Source organism: Balearica regulorum, chromosome Z (assembly GCF_011004875.1).
Source record: "Balearica regulorum gibbericeps isolate bBalReg1 chromosome Z, bBalReg1.pri, whole genome shotgun sequence".
Taxonomy (NCBI): Eukaryota; Metazoa; Chordata; class Aves; order Gruiformes; family Gruidae; genus Balearica; species Balearica regulorum.
In genome coordinates, this window is record NC_046220.1 from 68,726,987 (window position 1) to 68,739,930 (window position 12,944).

The window sequence follows — 12,944 nt, forward strand, 5'->3', positions numbered from 1 at the left end:
ATTATTTGGGTTCCAGTTTTAGAAGCTGGCGTGAAATAACCCATTGTCACCCGACGGCCTTTCCCCCCCTGCTTTTTGGTATATTTAGCTTTGAGAAAAATGAGAATGTTATAGATCCTTTCTTTTTGATGTTTTGTAAGTGTGAAGATGTTGGGTATTTTGTAATTAGGAAGCCCGTTAATGAATTTTCTCTTGTGAATTTTTTATTGACTCTCACTGTAATGGTGAATATTCTTGGGTTTTCTGGAAAACAACCTGATCCTTCAGTGGAGTTTTCCTTCTGCTTTTTCCCTCCTCAGTTCCCCCCTTCCAGACGAATGCAGCAGAAATATGAGTCACATTCTTCATATAATACTAACAATTTATTCTGATTTATATGCGCCACCTAGTAGTAAATTCAGAGATACAAAAAGTATCATGCACTTTCTGTGAGTCTGACTTCTGTCTATATGTCTGAGAAGTGTACGGCTTGTCAGAAAACAACTCTTTTTTCTCTCTGCTCCAGGGAATAACACTGACTTGACAGGAAAAAATCAAATCCCTAAATCACAGATTTACCTCCTAAAAATGATTCTTTAGGTGCTTCAGCACCAATTCTTCTTTAGGAATAAACATCATGAGCTGTTACCTTCAGGTTTTGTGAAGCAATTCCTTATGTGCAAGTCACCCCTGTGCAGGGAGTCTAGAAATAAGGAGAGCACTATTGCTCTTTTCCATGCATTTGCAGAAGAGACCTCATTGATATGGCAATGAAATATTTTTGCTCTAAGGGCAACAAGCTATGTGCTAAGAAACTGTGAAGACGCCCTACTGGCACATTAAATAACACCGAAATGGTTAATAATGGGAAAATAAAAAATGATCTTGAAGGCCAGTTGTCATAGCTACAAGTTGCCATTTTGGACACTCAGCGATTGTCACCCAGGAATGGGAGCTCTGGATAGTGCATCCTCACTTGTGGTCTTTCCCAGACAACAGAGGGGCTTCTGTTAGAGCACTAATGCAGCTGAATGCTAAAATAGCTGACAAACTCACTGCTATTGTTCCTTTAGTTTAGTATGGTTAGGAAGCTGAAAACCAGCTACCTATTTTTCTGTATATGCATAAGGAGTTGTTTAGTGAACTGTAGTTATAGGATGAAAAACAGAACACAGATGTAACAATAATGTAATGTCTTTCCTTTCGCTAGCAGCTTTTCCATTTACACACAGGAGGACGTTTTCTGAAAGACTGTCACTGGCCCGCTGAGTTGTTAGTGATCTTGGAGCTCCAATTCTGACAAGTCTAATCACAAAAGGAAAGAGGTGTATTAAAAATGCATTAATGCATAGAGCTATAAGATGCATGGGAGACTGAAGGTTTTGCCAGAGCAGATTTTTGCATTTCATCTTCTATTTATCATGCTGATCCTTCAGTAGGATAATCTTATAAATAGCAAATGATTAATATGTTTAGTTGTCTGCAGAGCTCTAAAAGCCACTTCAGAATGGTATAGAAAAGTTATTCTTGTTTTGTTTCTGGGACACTGAAAAGAAGGAAAAAGACTGGTCTTTATAATAGCATTGTTTTTCATGGTGATCACTTAAAATGAGTGATAATTCCATGAGAAACAGAGTGTTTGGTTTTGGGGGTTTTTTTCAGTTTTGCAATACAGCACTCTATAATCACTATAACACATGATGAAATATAAATAATTTCTAAAAAACAATATTATCATAGGCATGGTATTAACTCTGTCTATTTCAGTCCATTTCTTCTCCTATATCCCCAAAGTGAAATAATTCATTAGTTATCAATAATGTATGCTTATGTGTATTGTGTAGACTTCCTCTGTTTAATTCCCCAATACATTTATCAATGGTTTTGAATAATCTTTCTGCTTTTGTGTTCTGACTGACAAGTGATTTGTATTATTATTCCTTACAGGAACAAACTTTTTTCTGTAGTCTCAGGTCAAGCTCAGAAACACTTCTGTGGACAACTGTGTTGGCCACAGAACTTTTATCACACAATGCAACTAATAAGAATTGTATTTTTTATGTCTGTTATATTTATAATCAGTTCTTATTTCACATGTTATTATATCACAGAATCCGTTGGTTGGCAACTATTAGTAATAATGGATCTCTTAATATGTGAAAGCATGAAAGAAAACATTTCATTTTACAGGAATCATAGGTGAATCTGTGATACGAGTAGATCCTTTCTCGGTGACCAGATCTGTCACAGGTTAGCGTGATTTTCAAATCTTCAGTCTTTTTTTCCATAATAGATGTTCTGATAGAATTCCAAGTGCTTTTTATCTAAGTTAAATATAACTAGATGTTATGCATAAAATTGGGATATGGGTTTTTGATCTTGAATGTAACTTGCTGTGTTTGGAAAAATGAGGTTCTTTTTTTCAGACTATTTGAAAAACTCAAGACACCTGAATTGTGGAGTTTAAAACAAAGATGAGAAAAATCTCACAAATGAAATTGGATGCATTAATTAATGGAGTATTGGTACCACTATCTATGCTTTTGCAAGTTGTAAAGAAATATCCTCATTTCATCAAAATGTTAACTATAGCCTCTGTCCCCCTTATTCTGTGGATGAACCAAGAAAAAAAAAAAATTAACTTAAACCAGGGCTTGTATTTAAAAAGCCCCAACCAAACAACAAGTCTCTTGACTGGAGCAAGGTTTGAACAAGGAAGACAAGTAGAGGCTCTCCCGGAGCCTTGCAGGCTCTGTGCTGAACTAGAAGTGGCATGGGGTGCTTGTAGTCACTTGAAAAGGGGAAATGTAGGACAAACATGGATGTCCACAGAGCGTCAGGCAGGGCTCTCTCTGGATGACAGTTGTTGGGGTAGTGCTCCTATCATGGCATTCAGCTGAGAAAAAGAGGGTATTTCACACAAAAGCATATCCTTGCAAAAACAAGCTATTGGTGTTCAGTGCAAAGCAAACTTTTCTTTGGTCAGAAAAAGGTTGTCACACACATTGAGTCCCGACTCTTCCAGTAGCACAGTATGTACTATAATATTTCTGTACTCACAGGCAATTTTTCTGCTGTTTTTTCTTCAAAATATTTTTTTCATTCCTGATTAATATGTTTACCTTTCTTCTTCCATATTTAATTTATTTTCTTTCTACGTAACATCTGCACATTCTTTCTGTGTATTACATTGGATTGTATTGGATTGGATTTGCCTTGTCTGTGTTGCTTTGCACTTCTTTCGTCATATTGAAAGAGTCAGTAGTAAAACAAAGTTATATTACCAAGAAAGCCTGCTGTATTTGGGGAAGGTTCCTCATGCTTTCCCACCTAATACCCATGAGAGATTAGGTAACAATTAAGGTATTAAGTTGCTAGACAATACTCTTTTCATTTGGAAAGATTGAAATAACTCTAAAATGGTCCTCTCCTCATGGAAAAAATCTGAGGAACTGAAACTCTTTTTGAACAGAGTTTTGCAGTTAACATGGATTATTGCTTATTTGCAGAAAGAGGATTTCATGCCCCAGACTGTAAAGACATAGAATATTGTACAGGCATTGACAAAGCATAGAATTTATCATTTTGCCTTGTTTGTGCCTTAGTGGCTGTTTAAATGTGGGTTTGAAGCAATTTTTTTGTCTAGTTTTGTGGTACTACTTATTATGTATGTCAGGAGCACAGTGGTAACCATTCCCATCTTTCTTCAGGACATCCAAGACAAAGGAACCAGCACTCTCTTTGAGAGAAGTTTTATCTTGGGGATAGGAAAAAAATTGGTTTGTGACATAATTATGCTTTGGAAATAATAATAAGAAACACAACCTAATAAAGCCCAGCTGCAGTAAGTCCCCAGAAGCTTACCCAATTTACTTTCCAGAAGCAAGTTTTTCTTCCCAGGCAACAATGGTATTGGTCTCTTCCTCCTGAGTTACGCAGAAGTAGAAATGTTGTGTCTTCCAGGTGCACGTCTGGACCACTGAAGTCTTGTTCAGTAAGTAACTGCATAGCAGAGGCTTTTATAACATGTATGCATCTGCACCTGGGGCATAACAGAGCCCTACGTGACTTCAGTGCTTTCTAAAAGTCCTGAAAGGCTCAGATAAACAATTGGAAGCAAAGTATATACATTCTATGCCTTCTCCAATTGTACTGGCTTAACATATCTTCTGAAATTCATCAGCCATAATATGATCTGACCAGAGCTCAAGGGAATATTCTTTCTCTTATTGCTTCCAAGAGGATAATCTCATTTCAACCCCCCTTGGTCCTGTAAAGTAAAAAGAACTTTCAGAAAGGTTGTGCTATATCAGTGATGCGCTCCAAGGCTGGTCTGAGAGTTTGCAAATCTGTCTTAAGGAGCATTGCTGAGAGTTCAGGAAAACTAGCCCAATGCAAAAAAACTAGCAAGATCTCTTTTCTTACAAAGTACCATAAGCTGACATGTTTATTTCCTGCCAGCAATAATGCAGTGAAGGCATACTACCTCACCTGCCACTGTCAGAAGAAAAAAACCTCTCTTGCTTAGCTGCTCATTCCCTGCCATCAGGATGATATTTTATTGAAACGCAGGACTTGCAATGCATCTCAACAGAACTCTCCTGCAACTTCCTCTCTTGCCATCTCACTGATGATTTCTTATCAAAATTATTATAAAAATAATTCATTTTTAAGCAAGACTATTGCCAGTATTCGATCACATCTGCTGTTCAGACAGCGCTTGTTAAAAAATATTGTGATGTTGGCATAGGATAATGCTTGCATGAGGAACAAAAGTTCTTAGACAGACAGGATGGTTGGTTGGTTGTGAACCAGATGGTGATGGGGGGCTCCATAGCAAGGGGCTTCACCTGGATGAGGTGACATTTCCCAAAGTGTGTTCTGACCAGTTCTTAAAACCTTTCTGGTCTGTGGTCCTGTGTGACCACTCCGTTACGTATGTGATTTATGTCTCCTGGCTGCTATAAACTACATACAAAACATCTAACTATCTTAACGATGTACAAAATGCTGTCCTGTGTGATCACTTCTACATCCACATGAACAGTTTTTACTGAATAATCACAAGTGTCTTCTCTGGGTACAGTTCAGTCAATTCTGCACTAGGAGACACCTGGGGAGTCTCTGTCTGATGTAAAAGACACATACCTTGGGAATACGTATTAGCAGCATATAGGCAAATCATCTATCATCTGCTCCATTAAATCACATGTAGCCTTTTATCTGCTGGCTTTTTTACACAGCCTTGTTATTGTTTTTGTTTCTTTTTGATTATCATTAGTTAGAATTTTAATACTGGAGGCTCTTCAGGCTGATTATGCTGTGGACACCTTAGGATGTCGATCATCTCCTCAGGCAGCCTGGTGTATACCAGGGAGCCAAGAGGAAATACCTTGATTGTAAAGTTATCCAGATTATTTTCAAATAATTGCAAGAAAATAAAGCAGTGAACTGATATTCTCAAATGCAAAACAGCAATCTTATTGTTGAACTGATTTACAAAGACACTGTATTTCTTGTTGAAGTCTTACTATTGTATGTGTTCACTTTTTTCAGATACGACTGTATTTCTCTTCAGTGGCATTTTATCTTTTATATTAGATACTCATACATTCTCTGAAAATGTAAATACCATATACTATTCAGACTCTTGTCACTTGCTAAGTTTAAAAACCTATTCAAATTCAATAATATTTCTGCAAATTGAACATCTTACAATAAGTCTGAGAAATATAAACCAATTCAGCTATTAGCAGGATTTTTTTTCATCCCCAGTGGTGTGGGTTTAGATTTTGGAACTCAACTATGAACCAGAGATGGGACTGTATGCTATATTTTTTCCTTCTATCTTCCCCAAAGTTTCCCATACCTCTGTGCTATTCAAGATTTTTAGGTCTTTCAACTCAGCTCTTATCCCAGATTGTAGATAAGCCAAATTAGATATTGGAAAATAGGTTGTAGGATTTTAAACACATACTGTATGTATGTTCTTGCTGTTCAGGGTGTAGATATTTGTGATTCTTTTCTGAAAAGGTTTTGTTACAAAGGGTAGTGCTCACCAAAGACCCATTGAGACATCCTCACAGCACCACAGACCAATGACCTGCCTGGGTCAGTTTTCTGACTTAGAGAACATTCAGTGTGGCGTATATTAAAAGACTTTTATAATTTCCCAATATACAGATGTGGAGAACAACCCAAACTTTTCAAATAAATAGAAGAGTTATGAAATATTATTAGCAGGGATAATGTATTTATTTATCTGTTTGTTTGTTTACTTATTTATTTTCTTGAAATTAGAGCTTAGGTTCCTGAATGTTTTCATCATAAAAGGATATCTAAAAATTAATGGATGAGTCGTGTGTATAAGTCAACTGGCCCACACTTACTATTCACCTTCATTTCCTCAGTTGTTATCACTTATATATATATATGGATTATATATAAGCTTACTGTATCTAAGTCTTCATGACTATTGTACAGTTAACTTGCCCATTCACATAATACCCTGCTAATCTCTATGAACTAAAGGCCAGATCCAAAGCCAAGTGATATAAAATGGGAGACTTGTGGTTGTTGACTTCAATATTTGTTAGATCAGGGCTTAATAAAATCAAAGCTCAGTATTCCCATTTGTAGCCACTGACTTTGCTGTGTATTTAACATGAGAAGCACTTAGTGTGTGATAGCACAACAGATTATAAGAGGGTGCAGAGTTGTACTAATCACTATACAGTATTTTTCTAAATTCTGGAGCTCAGAATAAAAGCATGTACTATTATATTTTTTTAAACTGTAGAAGAGTTGAGAAAAATGATTGGAGGTACAAATAATGATTCTAATAGTATAATATAATAGTGCTTAAAGGATGCTGCTACTGTTAACAAATAATGAGTACATTATATTTTTGACTGTAGTAACACTGTGTGTCTCCACCAAGCTAACAATAAACGGAAGCATCCTATCTTTTGTGAAATAAAGGAATGTGTAACAATAGGATTTGTATGTTGAAATATGGTTGTTACAGGCAGAAAAGGAAGTGCTACCCAAAATCACAGATTGTAGGTTCATGGGAAAAGGGGCTTGAGTTAGCCTATGAGGAAAGCCAAAAATCAGAATGCTTTGGGGGTCTCACATGAAGGTCAGGTGCACTGAGTGTGTAATAAGCAGGAGGCAATGCAGCAGCCATTATCTTCCTTCTGACAAGAGAGCAGCTCACTGACCTGGCATGCTGACAAATGGAGAGGAAAACTCTGCACTGAGATGTAAATTCCCCACACAGGTCCCTCATGAATATCTTGTCTCCAGAATTCAAGCCAGTGACCTGGAAAACAAGGTTCCTCCCCAATCAAAATGACAGGCAGAGCTGGTTTCCTGTTAGGAAGACTACTAGGTGTGTAAAAAAATTATGATTTCTGAGGAGAAAAAAATGAGATGTCACACAGAGCAAAATATTACTTTCAAATGGTCCTCTGCAGCTTCCTTGAATGGCAGCTGTTAAGAATTCAATTGTCTGTGTGACACACTGCAATGCAGGATGGAAGTTCTGTTGGGGAGCAAAAATGAATAGAAATTTTCAATTCAAATACTCATTTGAGAATATTTGAATATCTGTCATTCTTTATAGCCTAAAGGTTAATTCTTGAAAAGAATTTCCATTAGTAACACAAATTGTAACCTTGTCAAATCCTCTTATGTAATGCATCAACGCTGAAAGACATACTCTGCAAAACTGTACTATTAAATACATAACCTTGGTTCATACTGAATTTATACTTTTATCAGTTTCCTTGATTTGTCAGTTATTTGTTTAAGATTTTATGGTTTTGTCCATGTACTTCTGTCAGCATGCAGAGAACGTTTCATAAATATTACTATACTCTTTTTGCATATGTATGTTCTGTTGCTGTGCTGTCTTTATTTCACAGATAGTAATTAAGAAAACTGTATGATACCATTGCCCTTGCACAAGACAAGTGGATGTCTAAGTAATCCCTTTCCTTATGAGAGGTCTCTTCTCTCATTCTGCGCATGTATGCTTGCTTTATATCAGGATCTCCATATTAGTAGTTCTGTAGGTTCTAATTTCTTGTAGGGGGAAGAAGCAATTATGATTTTGCTTTCCGTATGATTATTTGTCTCTTAATTCACCGACAGTCCTGAAGCAGATCTAGATGTGTTATTTGATGAAGGCTATAAAGTTTGGTAAGGAAAGGTTCCCAGATTTGCTGCATGAATTGTGTGCATGATGAATGTAAATTTTCGCTTAACCATAAACATAGGAGACTGACAGCCTAGAAGGACTGTAGTTCTCTAACTGACAACTTCATTTAGTTAATTAAAAAAAATTAAAACTATAGTAGTTCATTATACAACTTAGGTTTTTCCTACTGTGGCTAGGTTGTTTTTTTCATGTGAACACTTCCAACAGAGCCATTAAAAGTTTTGCAGCATTATGAAATAATTTGCTACTTATCATAACAATAAAATCTGTTTTCCATAAAATATTTTCAAAAACTTTTGACTCCATTGTATGGTGAATTTAAATAATTGTCTTTGCTCTTTACCATGATCTCTCCCTGTATTTCATTCTGAGTTGTACCATGCACTGATCTGATGTTCACGCTGTTTCTGCTGCCTGGTACAATCTTTGTTAAAAGACAGCATGGTTTGAATTTGCACACAGAGCTTAGGCAGAATGAATATGTTAATAAGCTCCAACCTCAGGTTGCACACTCAAATTACTATCAATTGTGCATGCAATTTTTCCAGACTATTTGTTCTGAAAATAAGTACTAAATTATGCATTCAATGTAGTGTCATGTATGAGTACAAAAGATGAACTTGCTCAAATATTTCCAAATGGGAATATTTGTGTGTGCAAATATGATGCAATTCAATTATTTGATGTGCCCACTTTATCAGTTTGAAAACAGAGAGACAAAAAACTTGTTGTATTGGAGGGGGGGAATCAAATGCTCCAGAGGCAGGCAACTGAGCCTGCGACCTGTAGTGGATGTATGTATTTCAGTTATCCAGCATCAGTCATCAGTACTCCCCTAGGCTGGATAGAACTCTGAATAACAGTAGAAAACAATTAGAAGAAAATTATTGTGAGCTGGCCTAGCGAGGGATATGTTGTCAAGGAACTGTATTGCTCATAGCCTCCTGGTGAAGGCTGTCTGCAAACTCAGGCAGATTTGTTAGGAGAATACACTTTGTTCACAATTCCAGAATTGCTTGGTACTGAAAAAAGTTCAAATTTGTCCCAGTTAAAGACCATATGCAGGCAGTGTGTCTACTCTGTTGGTGTGGCTCTCCTCTTTCATGACCTTGGTTTCCTTATCCAGTTGTTCAAATGTGTGAGTTCAAATGTGTGAGTTCAAATGTGTGAGTAGTAGGTATGGAGTAAGACAAACTGATGTGCAACAGGTATATAGGTATATATATTCAATAGGTGTGTATATATATAAAATATATATATACAATAGTCTATGAACTAAACATATTCTTTAACTTTGTAGCTAGAGACATTTTTACACTACAAAACCCAACATTTTGAATCGTCCCAGAGCAAGATTGTCAGGAAACTTAAATTATACAGAGACAGGATCTCCAGATCTACACTGGCTAGATTGTTATGATTTGAAGTCATAAAGTTGCAGAAGAAAAATAACTTTTTAACCGATCCTGGAGCAGGTTTTCATTGAAGGGCTTGGAATATTGGATCCTATATGCAAAGCTGCAGATTCATCGCTGCTCATCTAAGTGACCCCTTCATGACACTGGTTTCCCAAGCCCAAAATCTTTTCTCAGTGAGAGATAAATTGCCATGAGTTGTGATTGCAGCTGTGTCCCTGGATCAGTCTTCCTACTACAAGTCAGGAGCAGACATCTGCACTCTAACTTTGAAGTCCTATAGCAGCGGTTCTTGAGCTGATGAAATCTGACTACACAGATGGGATCTCCTCAGTGAAAGAGGGCACTGGTCTGAAATGGACCTTAGGTTATATAAAGGTCTCTTGAGTACAGGATGCAATCTTACTAAATTGGATTGCATGGTGTGTAAATGGATAGCTGTGAAGAGTATGGGGATAGGCATCAAGCTAGAGATCATTCAGTCATCACAATACATGCTATGAAGATGGCCAGTCTGGTCCTGGCTGCTCCAGCTGTGATGGTGTGCACAGAAGTCTGTTGAGATTCTTTGACTCTGGAGACAAGGTTTGTTCACAATCCAGTGAATCCTGAAAGCATCATAGGACTTCAGGACCTTTGCCTGTCTATTATTCCTTGATCTTAATTTAATACATTCTTCTTTTTAATGTTTTGGTGAAAGCAAAGAAAAGTTCTTATATTTTGAAATTTGTAAATGCTAAACTTCGAATATCCGCAGTTAAAAATATATTTGCATTTGTTAAAGTCAGTAAGTGTTTTTTATTGTTCAAAGAGAAAGGGAATTTCACTCATACTCCAGGGAAAATCTTAGAAATGAATTTGCACAGAGAGCCAAGAGGGGTTTAAAACTTTCACTTTGAGCTGGGACTTCCATTTCCAAACTGAGGAGGGGGGACTAAGACTTGCTTGCTGAGGCAAGCATTTACAAGAGACAGCATGGAGCTGAGCTTGCTAAAAATTGCTTTCAATTTAGTTATACTCAGTTAAATTAAACCACAGTCAGCATAGTCCTGCCCGATTTTGGGGTAGGAAAATTCTCTTTAAAATTGGTTTTCAATAAATTCAGTCTATAGTATATGAACCAGGGTCTGAACTGGAGTTACTGAGAACAGCAAAGTTACTGTCAGGAACTTGAAACATGGAGCACTAGCGGGATGGCAGTTTCCAGCTACAAACATGCATTGAGTTGGTTTGGTTTTTTTTTACTTTTACATGGTGCATTTTCAAGCAGAATAAAACCAAATATTTCCATGCCCACGAATGTTCATAATATTTTTAAAAAGATGCCTGATAAATAGATAGCTATTTTAGGTGATAGTCAGAAACCTATAGGTGAAAGATACTGAACTGGACCTGAGAGCTTTCATGTCAATTGCCAGTTGACTTCTACAGAAAGCTGTTGAATGCCACCAGAAATTACATTTATTTGTAATTGAGAAGTAGAGACTGAGAGAAAGACTTACCTTGCAGTATCTAGATGTTTTGAACACTAGCTGCCCACAGAAAAGCACTCCCTTCCACTGAGATAATCTTGAGGACAATTTTACCCAAAAAATCTGTTCTGATTTTTTTTTTTCCTCACAAGTAAACTACACTCAGTGTCTTTTACTTATAAAATAATGTTTGCCCACCTTCATAATATGTAAGCATCCAGCTTGTTTGACCACAACTATTTGACTTAGAAACTGAAAGGCCAGATACAAAAGAGAATTTTTATAGGATTGTGAATAAAATGCTTGTGGATGATGCACAAAAGATCATCCTTTCTCCCACAGCTGTGACAACTGCAGACTAGGTTAAGTAAAATTAAAAAGTAAATACACAGAAAATAGCTCTTTCAGTATAATTAAATCATGCTTAAGCTCATTTTTTAAAATTGGACATACCAACTCCTATCTTCATTCTTCTTACCTTGCTCATTTAAAAGGTTTAAGGCAGGACGCACTCACAGGATGTCCTTGGAAGATGGTTTGATGGGACCTGCACTGCCTGTTGTCTCCCTTACAGTCCTGCTGGAACACACAGCCCTGTGCATCCCTCCATGTTGCTCCAAACACTTCTGCTCTGAAGCATTAGTCTAAATAAATGCATGTGAGTTTCTGGTTGTTTTAATAATACAAAGGCAACCACTTCATATGAAATCTTCAGTCCATACACAGCTATCCATGTTAGGATACATTAATGTGGATCTAGATAGAATGAGTTTTGTGTGACATACCTACAATTTTCTCTGGGTTTTTCTCTCAGCATTATGAGATTGTGATGGTAGATCTTGTCAAATTTTGTAGCCAGCAATTTAACAAAAAAAATGGCCTCATGGATGGAAATCCTACTATGTATATGTCGCATTTGTGGAAAAAATAAGAAAAATATTTTAAAAATTGGGAAATTATGGAATATTTGTCATACGAAGATTTATTTCAAAGTTAACTATCTACAGTTTGTCAAAAACATTTTATACAAAGCTATACTGAAAACATGATCTTCTTATCTGATATTTTATGGGGTACACTTATTTGTTGTAGTAGTTATTATAACTATGTATAACTGTATATAATAATTATAATTCTATTTAGTTGACAATTTCCAAAATAAGACCAAAGTCAGGTTTCTGATGCATGTACATTTTTATCATAAATTTGAATTAGCAGCCAAAAAAACACTATAAAAATATTGGTTTAAGGTTTTGTTCCTTAAAGAGTCATGGGAAACTGCTTTTCAAAAATAATACTGCAGAATGAGATTGCAGGTTCCTATAAAGAGGGCATAATTCATAAGTATAATGGCTTGATGACAATCTCACTGCAGAACTTCTCTTAGATTCAGAAAATAATGTGGAAAATAATTCTACAGCATGATGTGTTTACAGTTTTATTAAATAATTTGCAGTCAGGATTGTTCCTGGTTCTGCTGCTTTTAATTACAGGTACACATACATGTATGTTTGTCATTAAATTTATGTGCAGTGTTTCTAAGAAAAGAATAAAATGCATGGACGTTGCATCCAAGTAAGTTTGCTTTGGGACTGACATGTAACACAATCATTGAGTTCTATTGACCCCATGTTGGTCCACACATCTAGTTAAATGAACTGAGTGCTCTTCACTATTTTGATGTCATTTGTTTTTCTACATTCACTCCAATCATTTTGCTATTTGAAAGTATTTACTGTGTCTTTCAACATTAATAAAGGACTTGTGAACTTCATGCTAGCTACCTATTATAACAGCAAACTGAAAATGATAAAAAAAGAAAAGTACTTGCATACAGAATAATGGGACTGGGCT